This window comes from Diuraphis noxia, unplaced genomic scaffold (assembly GCF_037042655.1).
Source record: "Diuraphis noxia isolate RWA-SAM2 unplaced genomic scaffold, SU_Dnox_SAM2 contig0002, whole genome shotgun sequence".
Classification (NCBI taxonomy): Eukaryota; Metazoa; Arthropoda; class Insecta; order Hemiptera; family Aphididae; genus Diuraphis; species Diuraphis noxia.
Window position 1 is genome coordinate 72,452,613 of NW_028301712.1, and position 25,569 is coordinate 72,478,181.

The 25,569-nt window shown below is 30.0% G+C and overlaps 1 long non-coding RNA gene and 4 other non-coding genes across 5 annotated transcripts in view; all 5 read right to left on the reverse strand.

The window, feature by feature from the left end:
* The window catches only part of LOC107173426 (uncharacterized), a 56,386-nt gene extending 40,281 nt beyond the window's left edge, over positions 1–16,105 (reverse strand). Inside the window, exon 1 of the long non-coding RNA XR_001506370.2 lies at positions 15,961–16,105. This is a non-coding gene — a long non-coding RNA (uncharacterized LOC107173426). The remainder of the gene's footprint in view (positions 1–15,960) is intronic.
* Positions 11,707–11,778, reverse strand: TRNAP-UGG (transfer RNA proline (anticodon UGG)). The gene has a single exon. It is a non-coding gene; the product is annotated as a tRNA-Pro (tRNA).
* On the reverse strand, positions 11,904–11,975 carry TRNAP-UGG (transfer RNA proline (anticodon UGG)). The gene has a single exon. It is a non-coding gene; the product is annotated as a tRNA-Pro (tRNA).
* On the reverse strand, positions 12,152–12,223 carry TRNAP-UGG (transfer RNA proline (anticodon UGG)). The gene has a single exon. It is a non-coding gene; the product is annotated as a tRNA-Pro (tRNA).
* TRNAP-UGG (transfer RNA proline (anticodon UGG)) lies at positions 12,352–12,423 on the reverse strand. The gene has a single exon. It is a non-coding gene; the product is annotated as a tRNA-Pro (tRNA).
* Positions 16,106–25,569: the final 9,464 nt, after the last annotated feature.

The window sequence follows — 25,569 nt, forward strand, 5'->3', positions numbered from 1 at the left end:
TTATTTCTTAGAATTTTAGAATTATGTTTTACTGTATCTGGTGCGTGAGAATGATCACTAATAATAAAACAATTGTATTGTTTATGTTCAACATGCTCAAATGTTGTCCGAAATGTTGCTCCACATCGTTTTGTACATTTCAAATAATATATATTATTTTTATCAAACATGAACTCATAGTTATTTACTAATAACATATCCTTGTTGTGTATAGTTTTAAACGTTTTTAAACTCGCCATTTAAAAAAGAAAAATAATTTACACAAATTATACAAAATATTATTTAAAAACAACGATCAATCAAAATTAAGTTCGATACTTTTGGAATGATATATTAAACGGTACTGATAGATGACACACAAAAAAAAACTTTAATAATATCTATAAGACGTTAAATCAATAAAGATAAAATCGTGTGAAATCTAGTATAATAAAAACGCGATTAATGTTATTTTTTTTTAGTTTCGTATATTGATAATTTCGAACATATATGACCTTTCGAACATAAGGTTTATCGAACAGACAATCTTTGGTACACATGACGTTCGTACATACGGCATTCGAACACATGACACGTTACCGATGTGTTTGTCTCGAATTCAAAACCGACGTATACCTGGCGGACAACTCACGATAAATATTTATGCTTATTAAATTATATTTTTATATGTCTCAAAACGAAATAACACGTTTAGAGTTAGGTATAAGTACACAAATTTATAATAGTGGAGTAAATAACACGCGATTAATAAACGAACAACGCTATAATAACAATGTATAAGGCTCACGGTTTTTGTGGTTTTTGTTATAACATCTATAGTTATATAATATACTTATCACGATGTCCACAAGCTGAAGAGTGAAAGGAAAAGTTATTTCATGGAAAATATTATATTTATATATTTATTCATTCCAGCTGAGTGGTGGGTGAAGAACTTTTATGAATAAGATTTCAGATGCTAAATTATACGCGTTGACACGGAGTGCAACAGTTTGAGTGCAGAGAAGAATAAGAATAATAAGACGAATAAGAGAGGAAGAATAAAAAAATAAAAAATAAAAAATAATAATAACAACAACACGCAACGAGTGAAATTATGCCATCATCAAACGGCGACGGTGGCGGCGATGGATGTGGAGGCAGTAGTGCGAGCGGCAAGTGGGAACAACAACTACGTGTTGAACGTTGAAAAAGTATAATAATAATGATGATGATGACGATATAGCGCCGACGAGGCTGTCACAATAATAATAATTATCACGAGCTGTGTAGGAGGAGACGATCATTGTCGGACGAACGACTAGTTTTGACAAACGCTTCGACGTTGAATGTACGAATATGTGATATTTATATATTATATAATATTAAAAGTTATGTTTAAACTTATATATTATATATAGCATACAACGATGCTATAAATTATAAATATTATATCATAATTTATCATTAGAATTCTGATTGTTATGTTTACACTTTAAAATCTTGTAAATTACAATATATTTGACCTGGAGTAGTTGTCAGATTGTATATGCGAGAGAAGACAAGCTTTTTCGACTATTCGAGAGTCCGGTACGGTTATAGTGTAGCCTAGACTCATAAATCAATACCTACGTTTATAATTATATAGTCTAGTTATAACAAAAGTTATTGTGAATTGTGTCGTCTTGCGAATATTTAAAATAATATACTTTATTTTTATAACCACTTCATCTTTACAATATTCAAGATTTCGAAAATGTCCGTTTCATAGTTACTATAAGGAAATCAAAATTGAAATTAAAAAAAAAAATGTCAAGCGAGTTTGATGACTGCAGTAGGTATTGGATGATAATTAATAACAATTTTTTGTTGTCCTGTGTAAGAATTTGGTAGTTTATAATATAATTTTATACGGCAAAACCACAAAACGGACAAAAACGACAAAAATTGTATGCACACCAAGTTTTTAATTTTAGTCATTTCACGTGTACATTATCAGATAGGATTATTGGAATAATTTATAACACATTAGCTGCAGTGGCTTACGTAAATAGATAAATAGATCAGTATTGTATGTTAATCGAGAAAATATTCAATGAAAAAATAATAAAAGTCACTACCTATATCGCTCGTGTGGCAATTGAACGTTTGACCATTAATCGTCGGCAGTCGCGTGCTTAAATGATGTGTCTCTGCCCCGTGTTGAGTACTTCATCTCTACCTTAGAGATGAGATATGTTCGTATGATACTTTGCACATGTTTAGATTTCAATCAATTACATCGATAATGACCTATGATATATATATATATCTATGATATATAGACCATTGTCTTAGATAGTAACAATATTTTGAACGCGAAACGACCTCGGGCAAGTGCAATGCATGCGAGATCATAATTGTCCCTACATGTATATATAGGTACTATAATATATATATATATATATATATATATATATATGGAATATGTTGTCGGCGGAAGCGGAGTGGTGTGATAGTGAAAGTGGTGGAAAATAAAATGGCGGGCCGCCATCCCCCGCGGTCAAAATACGCGCACAGTTTACGACCGTCGCCATGGTCACCACCCTCGCGTGCGCCCCTGCACCGGCAACAACAGCAACCGACGAATGTCCGGGACCCGCCCGCGCGTTTGACGGCGGTAGCGAATTATCTTGCGGGGGTAAGAATGTTGTGAATATGTGCATGCATACGAAAAACCGCATATACGAGCCTGCCAGTTATGCATCACGAGGAATATGCTTATTGCAAAACGATTCTTTTATCGAGTAATCCGGAAAATCTTAGAAAATGTACGTCTCAAATCGAATTTTTAAATCATTTTATTATTTTAATAAATAATATATTATTATATTAAAATAATTAATGTATTCATATAGACGCATATTACGTAAAAGAATAAGTTGAACGTTTTTTGTGTTTACAATAAGGTATATTGTCCGGTTTAAAATAAAAGAATCCCCTATACGATGACGACTCAAATACCGTATACAAACATAATAATATGTTTATATTATGTGCCTGTATAATACGATTAGGTATATAGACTATATAGTATGAAGCTATCAATATTTAATTTAAAAACATAGTAGCACTATTTGTGATTTTTTTTTTAATTGTATTAAAATCGAGTCTTTTACTGCATTATATACAATGGTAAGTATGCTATACAGGTATAATTTTTTTTAAGATAAGATAATATTTATTGGCCAAAAGAAAATAGATAAAATAAATACAAAAATAATTAATTGCATTACATATAGTACCTACATTATTAATAAATTAATAGAACAAAGAGAAAAACAGTTATATTTATTATATTGTTTGGCCCAGTTCACCACTAAGGTAGTGCCTCGTATTGGTGATATTGGAATTTCTAAGTCATTTATACGTCATAATTAATATAATTGAAGGTTTGTTTACAGATTTATATGTTGGTTATTTAATAAGTTTAACTCTTATTACCATGAACTAATATATTATATCATTCATCATCAATTTAAATGTAATGATTAAATTATAATCGTAAATTCGTAAATATATTTGTTATAGCACCTGGTGTGCTGAAACATTTTTAAAGAATAAATAAAAATGAAAATAATAAAATAAGTTTAACTAGAATATAGTTTAATAACATTCACAATTTAAAATACGCATATTTTATATAATACGGTCCAAAAAATAACACATTTCAAATTAAAATGTATGTATAATATTATTTACATAGAACAGCACTATCTATTCAAAGTTATATAAACTCACATATTAATATTAAGCATACATTGTGTGTAATTTTACTCCATTTTTTTGTTACCCAGGGTATCAATCTCATCGTATTGACTATAGGCAAAATATAATTTTTATTCGAAATCATCTATCGCTCGTTCGTTAATGAATTATCAATAATTATTATTACCGTACTCCAGTTTTTGTTTATGTTAATATGACATAACGATAGAATTTAATGCTTCAACATTTACATATTCTACTCATATTGATCGAACATCGCCATGATAATATTTGCACCTATAATGAAATCAACCGTTGCCAGTTATGTTCGTGGCAGTTAAGACTTTTGTTGTGCGAACAAACCGATGACAGACACGTGATTCTGCACCCCAAAACGTATATAAATATTATATATATATATATATATGTACTTGTATTATAAATTAACCGAAAACCGAACTGTACGTGAAGCAATTTATGTACATTTATTAGCGGATTTACACTTCAACACTGTATCAAATGTTTACCGAACGAATTTTTAACATTCATACTGCGATCATTTATGTGATTTTGACCAAATATAAATATATAGGTACCTACTATAAGTCTGTAGATACAGTTATATCAATTTTTGTGTTTGGCAACCACTTGAGACCCTGAACACAATCGAAAAAAAATATATATGTGAGCCAACAAATTCTTGTTTGATAGTTTCTCTTTAAAACGTCAAGTTAAAAAAATTGGCTCCGGCTACAGGACGTACATCCTCATCATCAGTTATATATGGGATTACCTATATGTACCATATTTCTGAACTTCGAATGCAATTATTGGTTGTAAATCGCTCACACACACACAAGCATTGCCTTTTATTAATAATATAGATATTGGCGCATTTTCGTCACGCACCATCCGTTCAGCTTTATGTAATAATACAATATGTGCGCGTATCATATCCCACTAGCATAATATGTATGCAGTTCCAAATTTGTTTCCCGAGAGGGTTTCGTACATATTATTATATGATCTCTGTGACAATATTATATACTCGCAAGTATAATATCGTTGCCGGCGTGGAGGGTCCTGCTTCTGTAGCAGGACTCACGCGCGCCAATGTTCCTACTATTACTACTACGTCATTAATTCAATTCAAATATAATATATTATTATGTGTATGCCTCGCGCTAATAGCGATATTATAAAATTGCGTGCCACTACGTGTCGCACGCGGTCCGGGAGCAATAAATTTCACGTCACCCCGGCAGTTTATAGGTATAGGTACATATTATATGTATATATAGTATAATATAATACGTGTACATAAAATATAATAATAAAAATATTTTATTGTATACATATACCTATTAATGGTCAATGGTCCGGTGCCTATAATACACACACAAGGCGTGACCCCTTGACCCTTGGCCCTTGGCCGGGTGCGGTCAACCCTTTTTTTTTTCAGAAACCTTTTTGCGCGTGTGCACAACACAACGCCCCATCGTATAATATTATTATAAACATTCTGCCGACGACGACGGGGTCATCGTGGCGGTGGCGTTGTCGGTGGACAGTCATTAATAACAATCATTTCCTTACCGTCGACCCGACGACAACAACGAATTATTCACGAGACATTAAGTCGGCCGACGAAAATATTTATTGTCATTTTATGGCGCACGAGCGCCGGACATTCGGCACCTACATTATTATAATAATACTTGTTCATTGTCCACCGCGGTGCACCGGTTAATTGGCGATTTGGAATCAACAACAACAATAATAATAATAATAATACGTCTATTTAAATAAAAACCTACAGATTATAGTATTATGGTTTAGGGGGTGGTATGAGTGAGTACTGCAGCAGTACTTATATATACACTTTGAATAAAACACATAAATGTTACAATAAACAAATTATGCGAATGTGCGATATCTATATGCGATAGCCATGCCATTTTTCAATCAACCATTTTATCGATATCAGTCATTTACCCATTATAAAACACGACAATATTGACAGTTGTGGCATTATAATGGTTTTTAGCTTCTCTGCACCGTTGCGAGTTAGTTATCGTTCTTATAGTTACATTGTAAAACCGGTCCACATGACTTGCAACATAATATTCGCCAATGCTTTCGTGTAAGAAAGCAATACGTGATAACTAGGGCCCGGATGTTTAAACACTTAAAATTACTGTAATATGCATGCATTTATGCACTAAAAAATTACGAAATATGCGATCAAAATACGCGCTAAAAAAAAAATGCATTTTTAGCCAATAAAAACACAAAAATATGCAAAATAAAAATAGTATTATTTGATTCAATATAATATGATTTAAATTTGTGCCTAGGTTAGCATTTAATTGGATGACTAGAAAAAAATATGCAATTTCATAAACATCCGAGCCCTAGTGATGACGTTGTCTATAAAGTACAGAAATTATGACAATTCCTAAGCGATGATATCATTCCTTCCGCTATTAGGAATTTTCGTCATTTTCTAAATTGTCAACATTTCCGGTATCATATATACATGTATATATGGGTATACTATAATATATTATTAATATGGATATTAAATTAATTGTAATAGCTAAATATAATAACAGATCTTGTGCATAATGTTCTCGCACTATACTATAGCTGGTATATAATATGTATTAAATATTATTATAGCAGCTATAATTGTATGATATACAACGTGGGTGTATTCGCGATAATACGCATTTTGATATAAGACTAATAAGTAGTTATATAAGTAGTGGTATACCTAGTAAAAATAACACTTATAGTGTGTTTAACTAAAAGTGGTGCATGGAATTTAATTATATTGTTTTTTCAAAATTTATTTCTGAAGTGGTAACCATATTAATATGTGCAGACATTTGTGTTTGTCACAAATTTAATATCAATAAGTAAAGAAATTAGGACGACTAAAGCAATGGGGTTCTCTGCAGCACGTAATTTATTGTGTTTAAAAGTTATTAAGATCGACCCAACTTTGGAAATTTTCTGGTAGATCATGGTTAGTGAATGATACCATGCGATTACAGCGGCCAATGATAATAAGATGAAAGCCACGCTACACGATGGAAGGCGACGTTCTTTACTGCTTCACTGTGACAGCTATAGGTCGAGTATGAAATTTAATTTCAGTGGTATTTACTTTATTGCCACATTATCCATGTTAATGTGTAGACATTTGTAAATGCTTAAAATAAAATAATATCGATCAGTAAAAACATCAAAACTACTATCTCCAATATTATGACTACCTCTGTCTGTATATAGTTCTATACTTATATAAACATAATATTATAATCACGATATGAATGACGATTTAATTAATATTTTTCCACCTCTAATTTCCGTATTAGCGTTAGGTATCAAAATTTGCGGTTATACAAGTAATAATACTATTAATTGATTAAATTCAAGCTGCCGAACTTACTAAAGTTTTTCTGCGATTCAGCGGTTTTAAGTTGTAAATTAAATATGATATGAATTCTACATAGCCTACAGCAGGGGATGAGAACCAATTATGACGATCATTAAACTTTAATAATTATTGTAACGTGTCCATGAATAGATAAATTTCGCTTTATATAATTACATCGAACAATCCACGTAAAATAATATGATTTTATGAAATATGGAATATTATATTGCTATAAATAGAAACTTATAAAATAACTATGTTCGGTTATCTTCTAGAACGATAATGAAAATAAATAAATAAATAAATAACTATACTGCATCAGTCAACCACGAGATTTATTAAATAGATTGTTTTGTATAGTTACATACACAGCTTTATATGAAAATGAAAAATATTATTGTTAAAGTGATCTTATACAAAAACAAGTTATTCTATAGTTTAAAATATTAATAATATTATCATTTAAAAACGTGTTGTTTTAAAGTATAATAATTTTTATATACAGAATTGTTTTTATTTTTTTTAGAAGACTCTCGGCAAGACGGACGATTGAATGGAATTGTTTATTATTCGAATTGCATTGGTGTCATATCAAATATAAACATAGTATTATGCTTTGTTAAGAATTATTACGACTGCTGCAAGTTATATTTCAAAACATTATACGTCTGCGAATCTTACCTCTCCTTGTTAAAAAAAAAAAGTAAACATTTAAATTTTTTTGTTGCTAATGTGAATTGTGTTACACAATGATATAACGACTTTGAAAAAATATATACATATAATTTAATAGAGGTAACACATACATCACATTATATATGTAGGTATATATAATATATGTATATTGTTTATATAAATATTATTACGTTAAGATAATTAAACAAATGTAAAATACAAATTTTAGAATGTTATTATGTGACAAAAGAACAAAATTGAATATATCATGTATTTGATTGTTATATTTTACAGAATAATAGACAACCTATAAGTACATAATCTTAATTGAAAGTATGACCTATAAAAACAATATTATTATTACACTTACCTACAGTTTTTTTATTTTTTTTTTTAGCCATAAATGGGGCCATATTGGGTTATATATATCACAGAATACGTGAACAAATTAGTTAAATTATTTTTTTCCTAGGAAAATAAAATAAAGTCGATATAAATGTATAATAAACATGGTATACTTAATTAATGTAATACCTACATTTTGTATTATTGAATGCAGTGTACGGTTGTCTAATTATAAATTAATTTGTTTGTCCATCATTGGTATAAGATTATTAAATTACTACAGATGAATTTAACTACATAACTAGTTTATATTTTCTAGTTGCGTTTAATTTATTAAAACAAGCAAAACGTATCATTGTAATATAGTAATATAATCCTATTTTATAAATTGTAATTAGTCCAAGAAGGTTATACGAAAATAAATTGTTACATCTAAAGGAGAAGATGAGTTGCAACTTATTATTTGAGTAGAAAGTCCCGAAGGTTATGAATCATTAGGGGAAACGCGTCTAAAATGTATACCGAGAAATTCACATTTCAATAAAAAATAAAAAGTGGGTAGGTAAGTGGATGACGCTTTGTTAAACAGTAGGTTACGACTTAAAAGTAAGTTACTGTAATGTATGGTGTTAAATTAAATGATATAATATTATTATTATTGTATATGAAACACGAATCTGAACGGAGACAGTTTGTCGGTCTTAGATATTTTATATAATATTATATCTATCATATTATAGCTGTTGTAATAATATATTAGACATTTTGTATTACATTTTCAAGCTTTTTGACTCAACGAATACAATTTGATTGACATTAATATTTTATAGAAATAAAAACTAAACAAATTGAAAAATGAAAATGACAATAAACAGCTAAAAACAAGTTGGAATATTATAAAATTGTTGTAAATTAAAGGAAACGACAAAATAAACATTTGGTATAAATTTCAAGTATCTACAGTTATTCGTTTTTGAATTGCAATAAAAGAGGAGAATATTGTTCCATGTGAATATCTTATGTTGTAAAACTGTGAACTTCAAATGCTCATAAAAATTTTAATTGACTTTACAGTAGACATTTTTTTAATCGATAAGATAACTTATGAAGAATCTTGCAATAAATTTTAAAGGTTTTTGATTGAGTGAACTTTTTTTATCCACATTAATTTTAAGAGATCGAAATTTTTAACCATCGAAGATTTCATATGCCTTTATATATAGCTCGAAGTGAATACTAAGAATTTAAAATTTTGAACTCTCGAAGGCAACCAACTAGATTCACTTTACCATCTTAAAATATACTGAAGTTTAAAATCGAAGCACTATTCTTTATTCCGACAACTGATCGTGCGTGTGTACACAGACACACAAAAAAACATCACAGTAAAATCAATACCTTCATCGCTTCGCTCAGAATATAAAATAACGTTATACATATATAACAATATAACACAGGAATAGTTCACACATTATATGTATGTAGTATGTACATTGTAAAATATAAAACACATATTATGACATACCATACATAATGATGATGTAATACCTACGTCATGACTTTTATCGTTATATATATAAACAAGAATAGCCAAAAGGTAAGTACTAAAGTATATTAGTATAAAACATAGATATTATCTATTATCTAAATCGAACGAAAAATGTATGTATTTAAAGCAAGTTTAAATTTAAATTATTACCGAAATAACATATTGAATTAGCAGAGTAATTTTAAAACTTTCGTATAGAAGTGATTTATTTTAATTCGCTAAAATGATCTTATTCTCATTTTTCATTTAAGATTATAATTATGCAATATGTACATGATGTTCTTTACATCAGGTTTTATTATAATTGTAAAAATCTTATATTTTAAAATGTATATACAGATGAAAATTATTATTAATGCAACTTTTAAAGCATAATAATTTAATAAATATGTACTCATTAAATCGACTCCTGCAATCATGAACCCATAGTACAATCGAGGAGCTTGAAAACAACCATTTTTAAGCATATTTTATTTCAAGTTCATAGGTGATTGAAAAAAGACAAATAATATAAATTTTAAAAACTGTGTGGAATGTGGATCTCTAAAGGATACATTAATGGCTTTCTGAAATAATTTTCAAAAAATTGTTTTTAACTAGATATTAACGTTACTGCTGTAGATTGGGACAAACGCGATTTATTATTATTATTTGATATTTTGATCCTCTATCTATAAATACCTATAGGTATCGTTATTTTGCTAACGGAATAACGTCACAGTGAAAAAAAAACGGCAGCAACGTTTCTGACCGAATTCGAAATCGGAAAATATTCAAATATATAATGTGCACGCGTTCCAACTAAATATTATTATATTATTATACACACCAACGTCTGATTTACACCTATTTGTCAAATGAACCGGGTTCATATATTCAGGTATCGTCGTTCTAGAGGTCGTTCCAGCGATATATATAACTACTATTATAATATTATGTACAATGTATACATTGTATACGTGCATACGATTCACGTGAAATTAATTGCGACGGGGTAACTCCTCCTGATTTAAGGAACGGCTTCCTTGCGTATATATACATTACATTCACAAACGAGAAAAGGGTTAAAGGGTACCTTTGATGTGCGTCGCCGGGCGGCCACTAAGGGCGGCCTCAAACAGTAGTATATAACACACATACACACGCACACACTTATACAACACACAAACATAATATATTAATAAATATACACGCCCTAGAAACCCTTAGGGGTATTTCGTAAATTAGTTCCAAGCGCAAACACGGAATTTCTCTATTGTTTTTGTTCCGTCACGCTAAAAATATATATATATATAATATCCACAGCGTAGACGAGCACAGTAAACATATATATATATATGCGTTATATACGCTTGTGTATTCGTGTATTTGAAATGTACGTTGCGCACGTATATTTATATATATATATACATATATCATAGTATAGTGGGCCGTCACATACAAATTGCAGCATCGTTGTGGGTGATTTTTGCGCGTCGTTGTTCCTTCGATTTGCATAATATATACTGCAAGTGGACTTGATATATTAATATTAGGTACCCAGTATGGCAGTATAAACCTGTAAACTAGTGTACAATTATATAACATGACGTGTCGTTGCAGGTCGGCAAAAAAAAATTAAAAAAGTGAAAAAAGGTATGTATACCAGTATAGTAGGTAGTATTTTAATTTTTGGAGACAATGAAACTATACTCGGACACGGACGAAAATTTTGTGAAAAAAATTGGTTTGAGGGGCCGTCTGTAATTAAAACCCCGTGGGACCTCTCGCACCCAAAGCGAGAATAATACTCCTAGACCAACAGGCCGCGATACGTGCTGCAGTTTGTTGTCAATGGTCGCGTTTTATAGTAGTCAGATTTCTGCAGAATTTCTCCCACTGACACGCATTACTGGATAAAAGAGAATGTGTGAATAAAAAAATAATTCTCAAATAAAAGTAAATTAAAAAAAAAAAATTTGGTTTCGGGCCTGTCCGGGATTTGAACCCGGGACCTCTCGCACCCAAAGCGAGAATCATACCCCTAGACCAACAGGCCGCGGTGAATGGATATCACAAACAGTTGTGATTTAGTTACAGACGCGCGTGATCGAAGCAAAAACAAAAACAAAACACGCGTAATAGTAAAAGGTAACGAAATAAAAAAAATGCAAAAAAATCGATGGGCCTGTCCGGGATTTGAACCCGGGACCTCTCGCACCCAAAGCGAGAATCATACCCCTAGACCAACAGGCCGCGATGAAGAAGTCACGTGATTGTATGTGGCTTAATGCGAATGATCGGATGTTGGCAGCTTTCTATATTTTCCTTTCACTCACAAGTCGTCGTTTTGGTCGAACCGGTTTATCGACAAAAATAAAATTAAATTAAAAAATGTAAAGAAAAAAATAGTAACAAATAAAATTTTAATCGGGCCTGTCCGGGATTTGAACCCGGGACCTCTCGCACCCAAAGCGAGAATCATACCCCTAGACCAACAGGCCGCCGTTGTTCTGAGTAAAAAACATTCACCATTTATAACAGAACGTGTCGAGTGTACTGGTCGTCATAGAACCTGATCACTGTTGGAACGTGGAATAAAAAAACTTCGGAAAAAAAGCAAAAATTTACTGGGCCTGTCCGGGATTTGAACCCGGGACCTCTCGCACCCAAAGCGAGAATCATACCCCTAGACCAACAGGCCGCCATGAAAATGATCGTCATTCTTACTCTTTTTAAGGTCCATTGAAATACATTCATAATAATTTCACTCAACACGATTCACTGGATTATTATTATTATTGATGTTCTACACTTCTGTACCAATCTCTCACGACTATCACTGGTACTCCAACGCCGTTCCAAGGAATACGTGACGATCATGACGTGCAGCTCGCTGCGTTCTATATTGAGTATGGATAGTGTCAGAATACGTTCCTACCCATTACATCTTTATACTTAACATTCCTATGACCTTATAGTATATATATAATAATAAATAATACACGGTGATTCACCAAGCTAGAACCCAGTGTTTTTCTTAATAATAATAAATTTAATAAAATTCTATTTTTTTTTTTTTTGTGATTTTGAAGTACATTTTAGAATTTCAAGATTGTTTAATCCGTTCAAAAAATTTGTTATCCTGTAGTTTAAGGAGTGTCTTATGGTGAAATATTTTTTTTTAATTTAGAACTAACCTTTTTTCCGTGAGGCCGTGAATTATATTATTATAATATGATGCAACTGATGATTTTTATGAAGATGTTGATTGTTGTTGAGTCTAAATTAAACTCAAATGATTAGATTCTGTGTTATTGAAATAATAAATATTAAAATTGGTATTAAGCATTTTTTCATGGTATTAAGTAAGCATATTATTACTTGTAATAGCACCACGTGTGCTGAAACATATTATGATTATTATAAATAATTTTAAAAAAGTGGATATATTATATATTAATAATACATAGGTGATACATATTATATACAAATGATAATAGTGATGTATTATGGTCTATGGGCTATGACCAGATGACCTTACAAATATTCAGTTGTCGGATTGTAGACGGTCTTAGAAAACTATTCAACAGTTGCTGTTGGTATCTATTGTATTTTGTAATATATTTAATCTAGTAATCATTAAGTACATTAACATTTTATAAAGTAAAAAATATACAAATCATCATTACTGATAGGCGATAGCCGGTTACCTATTGACTAAAGTTGATTAGCAACAAGGGCAAAAGACACTCTTTAAATTACATGCAAAATCTAAGTATGAAATTATTAAGTTTAAGTTAACTTGATAAGTTCAAAAAAATCAGAATTTGAATAAATACATTATTGCATTAATGAATAAGTAAAATAAAAAATGAAGGTGACCATACATTGTGAATCCCAGCTCTATATCTATAACATAGTACTTCATACTTCATACTATAATATATAATCTTTATTTTCTAAGATTACAAAATCTTAAATTTTTAAATAAAAATAAAAATATTTTTTATCCTTAAAAATGTTTTTTTTTTTTTAATACTAGTAAAAGTAGATAGTCGCCAGGTAGTACCTACTATGGTTTTAATTTTTAAAATAATTTTATTTTTCTTACTTTTATTACATAGTTGAATAAGATGCTTATATACCTATACCAGAATTATATTATTTTTTTTGGTATTTGTAATTTGTTTATTAACACAATTCAATAGAACCAATGAAATCATAATAATTTTATGTTTTTATGTAGGTACATAAAACATGCAGGTCTATTATCTAGTCTTCAATAGGATTATAATTATAAAGGGTTATAAAAGATAAGAAATAAAGATTTAATTTTGATTTAAAAAATATAAAATTACGGTTTTAGTTTAATATTACCGCATACACCTACTTAGAATGTAATATAATATTGCTAATCATTATTTCCGAGAATATCTAGGTATTAAGGTATTATGTATATTGTATTATTGTTATGATTTTACTTATTATTATTTATAACTATTTACACTATCTACCTAGGTACATAAAAAAGTAATTTATTTTAATTTGATATCAATGTGTATTTTGTATTTTTAACTGTCATTTGATACTATATATTACTAAAAGTACGTACATTTAAATCTAAAATACTATGACATGTGTCTGTACTATCCAATTTTTGGTGTTAAAAATATGTCAAATGAAACAAATATATTTAAAATTTGCTCAAAATTATAATACTTAGGTATTTATAAAATTTACATATTCAATAATTATAACGATATTAATCAATAGACATTCACCGGATATCAGTATAATACTATGCTAAAGCACTATAATATTTTTATGTACCTATATTATTGAGCATATAATGATTTATAAATAAAAACATACTTCATCTTTAAATATCGAAATAATCGAATATCAAGAACAAGTATTTGAATACCTATGTAAAATAAAGTTAAAACTAAAATGTTGAGAACAAAGATATATTCAATATTTATTTGAATATAGTTAAGCTAAAAAAGTATGGTGTAAACAGCGAAATTCTAAAGAGGTAATATTTTAAAATTTATTCAATAATCATTAAAATAGTAAACTCAATTTTAACCACTCATGTATTTTTATGGCTTTTTGTAAGTCGTAAGACATCAAATTTGTTTCTGTTTTACTATGTAATAAAATCTAATAAATCTTTTGCTACAAACAGTACATTTGATATTTTAGGCAGTAATATGTTTTTTGTGAGTTATATATTTATAGGTACCTAAAAATCCTTCGTAAATTAAAACCTACCTATAGTAAGTAGTGAAGTTTTAATTATTTTTTTTCAATTTACAGTATTTAATAATTAATATATATTATGATGTTCATACAAATTAAACATAAGAATTCGAACTATGGACTTAGGCAATTGTCATTATCAAATTTTGTCAGCTTTAAAAAAATGTTGATATTTGGTACCTGCAATTTATTAAAAAATTTATTTTCTATGCCAACTGCTTGAATTCGTAAAATATACCTAATATCAATTAATGACAACATAATATTACATGCATGCATGTCTAATATAATAATATTTGGTATCTATACTTATACATAATTTATAAATCGTGGCAATTCAACATACGCTGTCGAAAAAAAAATTAAAAACAATTGTCGAGTTGACGTTATCCTTACTTATGTAATATGTAGGGATTATTATATTAAATAGTTAATTGCATTGTAAAAAATATTTACACTTAAATATAAGCGGTATTAATAAAAATAAAAATAATAATAATAGATTTACCTATACTCGATCAAAATATTAGCCTTCTGTTTTGTAGTTAAGTTTATTAAATTATTGTACATTAACTAGGTATATCTACTGTTAGAATTCCTTTATGTAATATTATGATTAATAATATATCGCATCGTATTCCGTTATGGCTTGGCGATGTTTAATACCTAATAATATAATATATTATAATTGATGATATATTTGGACAGCTACCACCGATTGTGGGCGGAGGAATAGCCGAGAGGTCAAGGGTTCGCGAGGGCGAAACTTCCCCCAAAACGGAATGAACTATACTGCGTATGCGCGACGCTTACGAGTGTTATGACGCGCGGGACTCAAACTGGTTTGGGGCGTTTTACGGTAAAAATAACAAAATATAATAAAATAACAACAATCACATTATGACATACGTCTGCGGGCGTATATGCCACAATAATAACAAAATACAATATTCCATATTATTATTACAGTACTCACCGAGTGGGTTTCAGTGCAGTTTTGATCGCGCGTTCCGTGTGTCCTCCACCGTCGACTAGTAATATTTAAATATGCCTCTTCTGTGGTGCGTTTAACCCTTTCGGTGGTGTTTTTTGAACCACGTCGATCTAAATTTGCTTTTTTTCCTCTCTCTCTTTCACTCACACTCTATTTCACACTGTTCCCCTCGACCCCCGTCGTACGACACCCGTTTGCGGCGCCCTTCTATACCCTATATTATTATATTGTATATATTATAATATTACATACACGCGCCGCGCCACCGGTTCCCCGCTAGAAGGCACGTCAAATGCCGAACACAGCCTCCCAGAATCGAAGAGCGCATAAATTTGCATACCCTTTTTATTATTATTATTATCAAACATAGGTATGCACGCATATTATATATTATTATTATAATACTGTGCGTGTAATATTATGTAGGTACTGTCGTCGTTATACTGGTGCACCTGGATGGCTGGATTGACGAACCCACACTCGCATATATATTATATAAAATACAATATCATTCAATACCATTAGTGATTCGTCAAAATCGGCACTTCCGAGTTTATATATAGCTACCTATAACATACATTTATATTTCGAGTTGTATTATACTATAATATGCGTACGACACGACAACATATATTATTTTATTGTTATCACTACTTATATCACTACTTATATCGATGTTTGTACCATCATATAATATGTATCATACTTATGACAAGTAAGCGTACACATTATAATATATTGTTATGAGAATTATGACGTTATGTACATTTTGTCCGAAATATTTTTTATTCATCCGTACATTTTATTGAGGTATATTTTTCGAAAATATATTTTTTTCAGACTTAAGGCTATTTTGTATTTTAATATAATTTATTTGGTTAAAAATATGAGTAGAAATTGTTTAAAATTAGTAGTTAAGTAACTGGGAAAAATTGTATGCATATACTACAGTAAAATTCCTGCACAAATGTATAATATATTTGTTTGTTTGCATTTCGTTCGTTTTTTTATATTTATATTTTATTAATCTTTTTCTACAATTTTTCTAGTTTTTATTCCCTGAATTTTCAAATTGATAAATGTATCACAGTAAATGTTGGTTTTTAAATTTTTAACAGAAATGCATGTACTTACATTTCAAAAATATTCAAACATTCTATTTTATACGACTATGCGGTGAGTATTCTGACTCATAGGTAATATAAGGTTTATTTGTGTGACTGTGCACTGTGCAGCATAGGCATCTACCTATATTATATCTATATAGTATGAATAATAATAATCGTTTATTATACAAACGTGAAAAAATGTATATTATTTTTTTCGAGTTGTTCGACGTACATTAAAATCTAGCTTATGAGAAACTTGTTTTTAATTTTCAAACTAATACAGAAATATTAATGTACCTATTTTGTTTTTAGAATTATCAAAATCTGTCATTATTGCTTACATAAACGTAATATCATGTGATATAGTGTGTCCTATAAGTTAGCATATCTATATATAATTATATGTTCTTTTTCACTTATTAAAAATAAATCTGATTTAAATACATATTATTATAGCTATTGTTATCCAAAATATACCTATTATCGTCTTGCTACTGCTTAAATTATACATTGATAAAAAATGATTGTGAGTTGCAATATTCTAAAGGTAGGTAACCTATCTTTTATCAATATAATTTGTTAACTTGAAAAGAAGCATACCGGTTATACATTTTTATGATGATACTTACTATATTTTAATTTGATATGTAATTACTCGTTCTCTCATAAATTTGAAGCATTTTACATTTCTAATTGCATAAAAAAAAAAAATTAATTTAATGGTTCATTATAAAATTTAATAATGGACCAATCATTAACCACTTTTTCAATTTTAAGGAACCATTTAACTGACTATTGATTCATTAAATTGTTAGTATTTGATTAATCATTAATATTTATGCAACTCTTCATAATATATACTTTTATAGTTAGATACGTACTTATGATTTTTCTTTTAAACAAAGTTAATATTATTGTTTTTCAACTTTTATTTAAAGTATAAAACAAAACAATATTAATAATAGTACTAAGTACTAATATATTACAAAAAAATAATTCTTCAAAATTGATTAAAACTTACACTTATAATAATAAAGATTGTTCTTGTATAATTAAGCAAATCAAAATTGTTTGACCTATCGATTGTTAAACGTGAAAATATGTGTTAAAAAAGAAAACCACGAAACAAAATTGTTATTTTTTGATTACGTACAGCAGCAGTAAAAAACTGCGACGTCTGGAATGTTTTTAATCTGTTGTTTTTGTTTTCTTCTCTCGTTTTTTTTTTTTTTTTTTTTTTTAATCGATGATAAATATTTATGGCACTTGTTGCATGCAAATTAAATCCAGACACCGCTGGCTGAGGGTGGATGGATAAATTACTTCTTTTAACAGCAATAACAAAGAAGGCGGCAGCGACGTTGGCGTCGTGGTGGGGAGTGGCGCGAGGTGCATTAGAATAGTAATAATAATAATAATAATAATAATAAAAAGTAAGAAAGTTTTCCTCGCGGGAGGGTAGTTAAAACATTTGGCCTTGAGGGAAATATGAGTCAAGGTCATAATTAAAATAAAAAGAGCACAGAAAAGTTCAACACTCCCCTTACCGACGTCGCGCTCGGTCTTTAGTGCAGTGGCACGCAATAAAAAAAAAAAAAAACTACGAGTACCTACCTAATAATAATAAACACAAAAGCCTCCCTCCTTTCATCTCCATCCACCGTTCGTTAAATGATTATGTTTCGTGAATTTTTTTAAGATTTATTTTCTTTTCACCCTTGACCTGAATTAAAAGACTCGAGTATAATTTATACACTGCTCTTTGCTGGTATTTCGTGAAACACGGAGGCCTACGAGTCACGATGGATCGATTATTAGATGTTGGTACAAATAACCCTGCTGACTGACAGTAACTGCGTTGTTGAAATTACAGAAAAAAGTGACGGAATACACTAACTGGTCAAGCATGGTACTTGCCGGTTTTATTACTGGGCTGCAGTACAATAGCTACAGAGTGGCACAATAATTTTAATGGATATAATAATATAGTTAAGTGTTTAAATTGTTTAATTTAATTGTTTGAATAATAATATTATTATCATTATAACAATTCCGTGTCAAAGAGACGTAACGATTATTTTGTACATATTATATATAATATAACGCAATTGTGAAATGTACGTCTTATTACTAGATTTGTAATAATTTTAATTTTTTTCTATATAATGAGTAGATGTATCATTATATGGGTCTACGACAATCATGATAATGAACATCATAAACAATTTTATAATAACCATATTCCTATTTAATTTTAAGAAACTGACGATTTTTTCATTGGATCACAATAAATGCGTTTTATTTATTATGAATCTCAACGTATCCACAGTTTACGCATAGAACGTGCAAAATTATAATTTTAATATTTTTTTACATATTAAAATACTTTTTATAATTTGATTTTCTATTTAATCGACGCAAAATAATCGATATAATTCAGTTCTGATGGTAGTATTTTGGATTTCGTTACACAGCAAATAATACAATTTAATAAGTGTGGAAAAAAATAATATGATGTGCCTTAATTGAACTCTTTCGAATTATATATATATATATATTAATATAATAATATATGTACATTGTACAAGTGACAAGTCAGACACCTAAAGTGATACACAATTTATATACAACTAATATGGGTAAACTGTACCGTTGAAGATTTCTCGCTAAACCTTCCTTCGACAATACAATTATATGATAATAATAATTTATACTCGTATTAGTACATTACTGTGATCAATTACGATAATATATTGATATAATATTATGACAAAGATTTTCTGATGTCTGTGGCAGTCATAATAATATTGTTAATAAATAAATTATAGACTATGCGCCGTGCAGACGATAATAATAATATATAGGTGAATTATGCATATTAATAATAATGATGTTAATACAATAATATAATAATGCGAATAATATAGAATATTTTGAGCTCGAGATCTCACCATAATTCGTAACTTTAAAAAGGGTTGTTTAATATAATTTGCAGTACTACAAATTCGCACAGTCGTATTAAAGGTATAATATTATTATTATATTATTTCGTTTTTGGCATCGTATTAATATTAATAATAATAACAGTAATAACTCCGGTGACCTAAACCCTTGAATTCTTTGACAAAGAACACGATTTTTAATATGCACGACCGCGACCTTGTATATTATTATGTACTGATATAATACGAGTATAGGATGCCTTAAAATCTATTATGGCTGTACCTACAATGTAGGTATACGTATTATAATATTATAGTTCCGTCTCTAGCACCGCGACGATGGACGGCGACGACACAGCTGTATCAGCACAATACAATATTACATAATAATATTCCAAGGGCTTTCTCAGATTAAAATTCTCTCCACGATCTGAATCTACAGTAAGTATTTATTTTCATATATATATATATATATACGTCTACGACACATACTGTCGTGTACCGCATGTATACGACTTATCCCTTCCGGGTCCCCGCGAACCGCGTGACAGGTATACCGCGGTGGTTATATGTAGGTATATATGTAATAAACCATTATGTATATACCTATACGTATACGCAAATCGGTACCTACGCGCATAATATTTGAATATAAACTATTATGAGCGCGGGGCTGCTGGGTCTTGTTAATTCCAGGTGGCCCGGACTGCAGCAGCATCAAAGGGTTACAATATATTCGCGGCAAGTAAAATGTATAATATATATTATTCACAAAAGGAAATCGTTGCCGATCGATTGACGGCGGCGGCGGCGTTGGTATAATGCGATTGATTATTATTATTGTAGGTACCTTCTACCTTCTACTATATCGTATACGTGCAGTTATAATATTGCAGTACACACATAATATGCAGGTGAGATCTACTGAGATTTGCATTTCCCACGGTGACTGTTGTAGCGGATCCCATATACCTAACACTATAACGTACATAAAATGATATAAGCTTGGGTACACGATTTTTGTAACCACGTACAGGGTAAGCATACTGCAATGCTTATATACCTCCGTTAATGTGAAAATATACATATTCATATATTGTATAGTGTATAATGTACAACCGTGAAAGTATATTAGTTTGTACTTTTTTGACTACGATTAGGCACCTACGACCTATCTAAATTTGTACGAGGTATTATATACTATAATTATTTTTATTGAAAGAAATTTTCATTTTTTTATTTAACAAATACGTCTCAACTACCGGGATTATTGGAGTTTCAAAATACATATTATAGTTTACTTAATTTTTACAAAATAATAAATTGTAAATAGGTGAAAAATTGATACAATAAGTTTTAAGAGAAATATGTTTACATTTTGTGTGATATTCTAAGTTTTGCTAATTCTTTTATATTTTTTGCAGAAGGTTGGTCTCTTTGAGGAATTCTAATATTGATGATGTTTTCTCTTCGTTTGGTGCAAGTATTTCACACAAATTGTTTGGGAGCATCAGTTTGTGCCTGGCGTCTTTTATGAGGAGACATTTAGTTAAAAAATGTTTTACTGTGATCGCGGTGTTATCTGAGGTGCATATCAGTTGTTCCTTTAAATTTAAATTTAATTATATTATATAACTATTAATAAATGTCCCCACAGATGTAGTCATAAATTTCAATAAACAAAAGTATTGAATGTTGACTATTTTATTATAATATTATATCTACTAACCTAACCTAATTTTACTATATATTCGGTATATCTAGATCTTTAATATACAATTACTAAGATAATACACAGTGAATTAAAATAACAATTACTATCCGATTACGCGAATACTAATTTTGTAATGTTGATTAACGGCAAAAAACAACTTTGCTGTAAAATCAATAAAATTTCATGAACTCGATAAAATTGTTTTGATTCGACTAAAATAATCAAAATCATCAATTCTATCGTTTAAAATATTTTGTGGCCATATGGTCACTTTATATGTACCAATCATTATTCCTTATAAAGTTATAAACAATCAGTTAATATAATATGAAAGTATTTTATTTTTGTCAAATTTCGATTAATTTTCAATAAATCACGTTGAGCTATACTTGTTTTATAAAAATGACAACATTTTTTATATGCTTTTTATTGTCTCGTCAACAAAATAATAAACTTATAATATATTTTCCTCGAGAACGAAAACAAAGACTACTGTATCTCTCACGTTTTCGGGACACTCTATTACGGACTTGCAATAAAAAAAAGTTATGAATGTTCGGTAAAATAGTCTTTGGGAAATAAAACGACTTCGTATTGCTAAGAACTTAAAAATATGTGAATTTCTGCCATGCCTAAAATATTTGTAGGTGCCTAGCAGTGCCTATAAATATAATAATAATATGTAAGAATAATATCACTTCAATGTGCAAGCAAAACGTTGTAGAAACAAGAATGACATTTTTAAATTTTTTAAGTGTGCGCCGCGGAGTAATAAAAAAATGTGTCAAACATTAATAATGACAGCGTATTATATTATACAATTGATATTACTTTGAGAAATATAACATTAAATTAGTTTTGACATCCACAGTGTCGCTCGTGGATGAAAACGTTTTATAAAAGACTGCGAATTCTTTTGACATAGATATATCTAGTATAAAATATTATACAATATACATAAATACATACAGAAGGATGTTATAATATCAAATATATTTATTAATAGAACTTTTAAATGCCGTACATTCATCGACATCAGATCTAAGCTCAATATAGAAGACAACCTGGAAGAAGCTCTAAGTCCACAGCCAATCAACATAGAAAAATTAGTTAATTATTTAAAATTAATCAAACTACACCAACTAATATAATCTAGATATATTTCAATCTCATTTTTTTATACTATTATTATCGTTATGTATATATTATTATTAATGCTTCATACTTGTGTTAAAAAATATTAATGTTTATAGCTAATAACCTTTGTTGTTGAAGTTTAATTAAAATAAAAAAAGAACTTTTAAAATGAAAAACAACAATATATAAATTCGTCGTTTGTATCAGCTATATTTGTGTGTGAATATACAACAAATAGGTGATAGGTAATATAATTTTATTATTGTTGCATACAACATACAAACTATACACGATATTATAAATACTTTATTGATATTTAACATAATATTACGGGTTTAACTATCGAGCTTTTAAGCAGGTGTTTGCAATATAATACTAACTATTCACTTTTTGTTTAGTTATTCTGTCGCGGGAAATTTGGAATTTCGAATAATATATACATAACAATTATCGTGATATTTTATTGTAAAATATGTACAGATACTATAATATACCCGCGCCTAGGTATAAAATTAAACTGTCCGATATTATCAATATAGGCCATGGTGTAAAACAATTAGGGCTATCGGATTCCTAAATATTATACTTACTTGCAAGATGTTACACATTAATAATAGTTAGTCTTCAAATTTTCGAGATCAGTGTTAACAAATTATTGCAGTCTCGACGTTGAACCAATTACAGAACGGTAGAAATTATTAATTTTCACATATTTAATATTAATAATGTGAAAAACGGTTTAAAATAATATTGCGTTTCTTGTACTCGTGTATATATAGCGCGCGTGTAGTGAGAAACTAAGAACCTTTTTTTCTATGTATCGAAATATTTTACATAGTGCCATAACAATGTATACGTTAAGACCAATACGGTCATATAAAGCCTATAAGATCGACATTCAGTTACTATAAACTTTTTTTGCGACCGAAAACGTACGTGAATATCATACCTCTCGTTTTCGGTGGAAGTGCAGGTCAATACAATATTTTTGGAGAAACGGCTCGTAAAATAACATGTAGGTACGCCACGCATCTCTACCAACTCATATAAACACACGCGATATTATTTTATATTGTGCAGAACTTGTGAAATAATATTCTACGCTGTGTTTTTATACAATATCAAAATGATTTAAAATATTGACAAGCAGAAATTCTACACACACGAGACCTGCAGCAGGCTATAGTGGCGTGCGTCCACACACTCAATAATATATAACTCACAAAATATTATTACACAGGTACCTACTGCGCCTAACCTTCATCTCTATAGTGTGACGGGGTGGGTACGCGTCCATAATAATGTGTGTGTGTGTGTGTGTATAGGGGAGGTCACGTTGCACGTACACGTTCCGTAGTACTTTCGCGCTCGCATATACGTAATGTATGCTTGGGTGGGCGGCGGTGAGATGAAGAAGTGAGGCCGAGTGCGAGCATAGCAAAACAATATGATCGATTTTCGCCCGTTGTCCTCTCTGCCGCTCGTCGTCGAGGTTAGATGCGTGTGCGTGTGTGCGTGGTGTGATGTGGTGCGTGGTGGCCTCCCTCTCGCACGCCGCGGCCGCTGCCCGACCCCCGAACACCCACCCGACACAGCGGCCGCGTTCAATTCGTTCGGGCGGCCATCTTGTTTCGGGGGTGGACGACGGTGTGCGCGCGCCCAGCACACACGCATGCACCACATTCGCGTCACGTGTGCCACCGACGACGACGACCAAGCCGCCAGCACCGCGATTGTCCGCGGCCGAATACGCAGCGGATATCGTTCGCAAGAATAACCGAATTATTGCTTGAAAATCTTATGTTTTTTTCCAAATTTAATGATAATCGACATTGAACGTATCCCGAAACCGTTTTCACGGAGCGTTGCATATAAAATCACAAAAAAAAAAATATATTTTTAGAACATGATAATAGACTTTGATGATGTGCAGAAACAATAGAAGAATATAGCTCACAATGCTGTATTTGGGCTCTGTTCTGTTATGATCGCTTTTCTCAAATCGATTGTCCTGCAGAACGATTGAGTCAAACAATACCTACCCTTAAACATCCCTCGTATAATATTATGCTGCAGATCGCCGTGAATCACTGCAGATAACTTTCTGAACACTTATACTAACCGCTAAAATAACAGTCATATTTTGCTCCAATAAACTGCTGCAGAATCAGCTAACTTTAAACAATTCAGTAAAATATGATGATATTATTTAAAATGATGAATCAACCAGATTCTAAAGTCCAATTCTCGTTCTAAATAGTAAATTTCATTTTTAACTGTCATTAATTAATCAATTAATTATGTAGAGCATATTGTATAAGTTAGGTACATTTTATAAAAATATTAGATAAAAAGTATAATATTATACTATAAATATTTGTCGAGCTACAGTATAATATGACAATTTACCATTAAATAAATATAATTTTGGTTTTCACAATCTTATCACATTTTTTTTGCCATCGAATTTTTGCATATTGCAATTATTACACATCATGGAGTAAGATTCTGACAAATCTGAAAAGGAAATGTCAGCAGCCAATTGTGATCGTATTGAACGAAAACAAATACCACGCTCCTTGTTCCGCTGCAAAATAGTTTTCGAGAATTTCGTGTTCCTCCCAGGAATTTAAAATAATATAATAATATGTAGGTATATTGTATGTATAATATTATATTAGGGTACCGG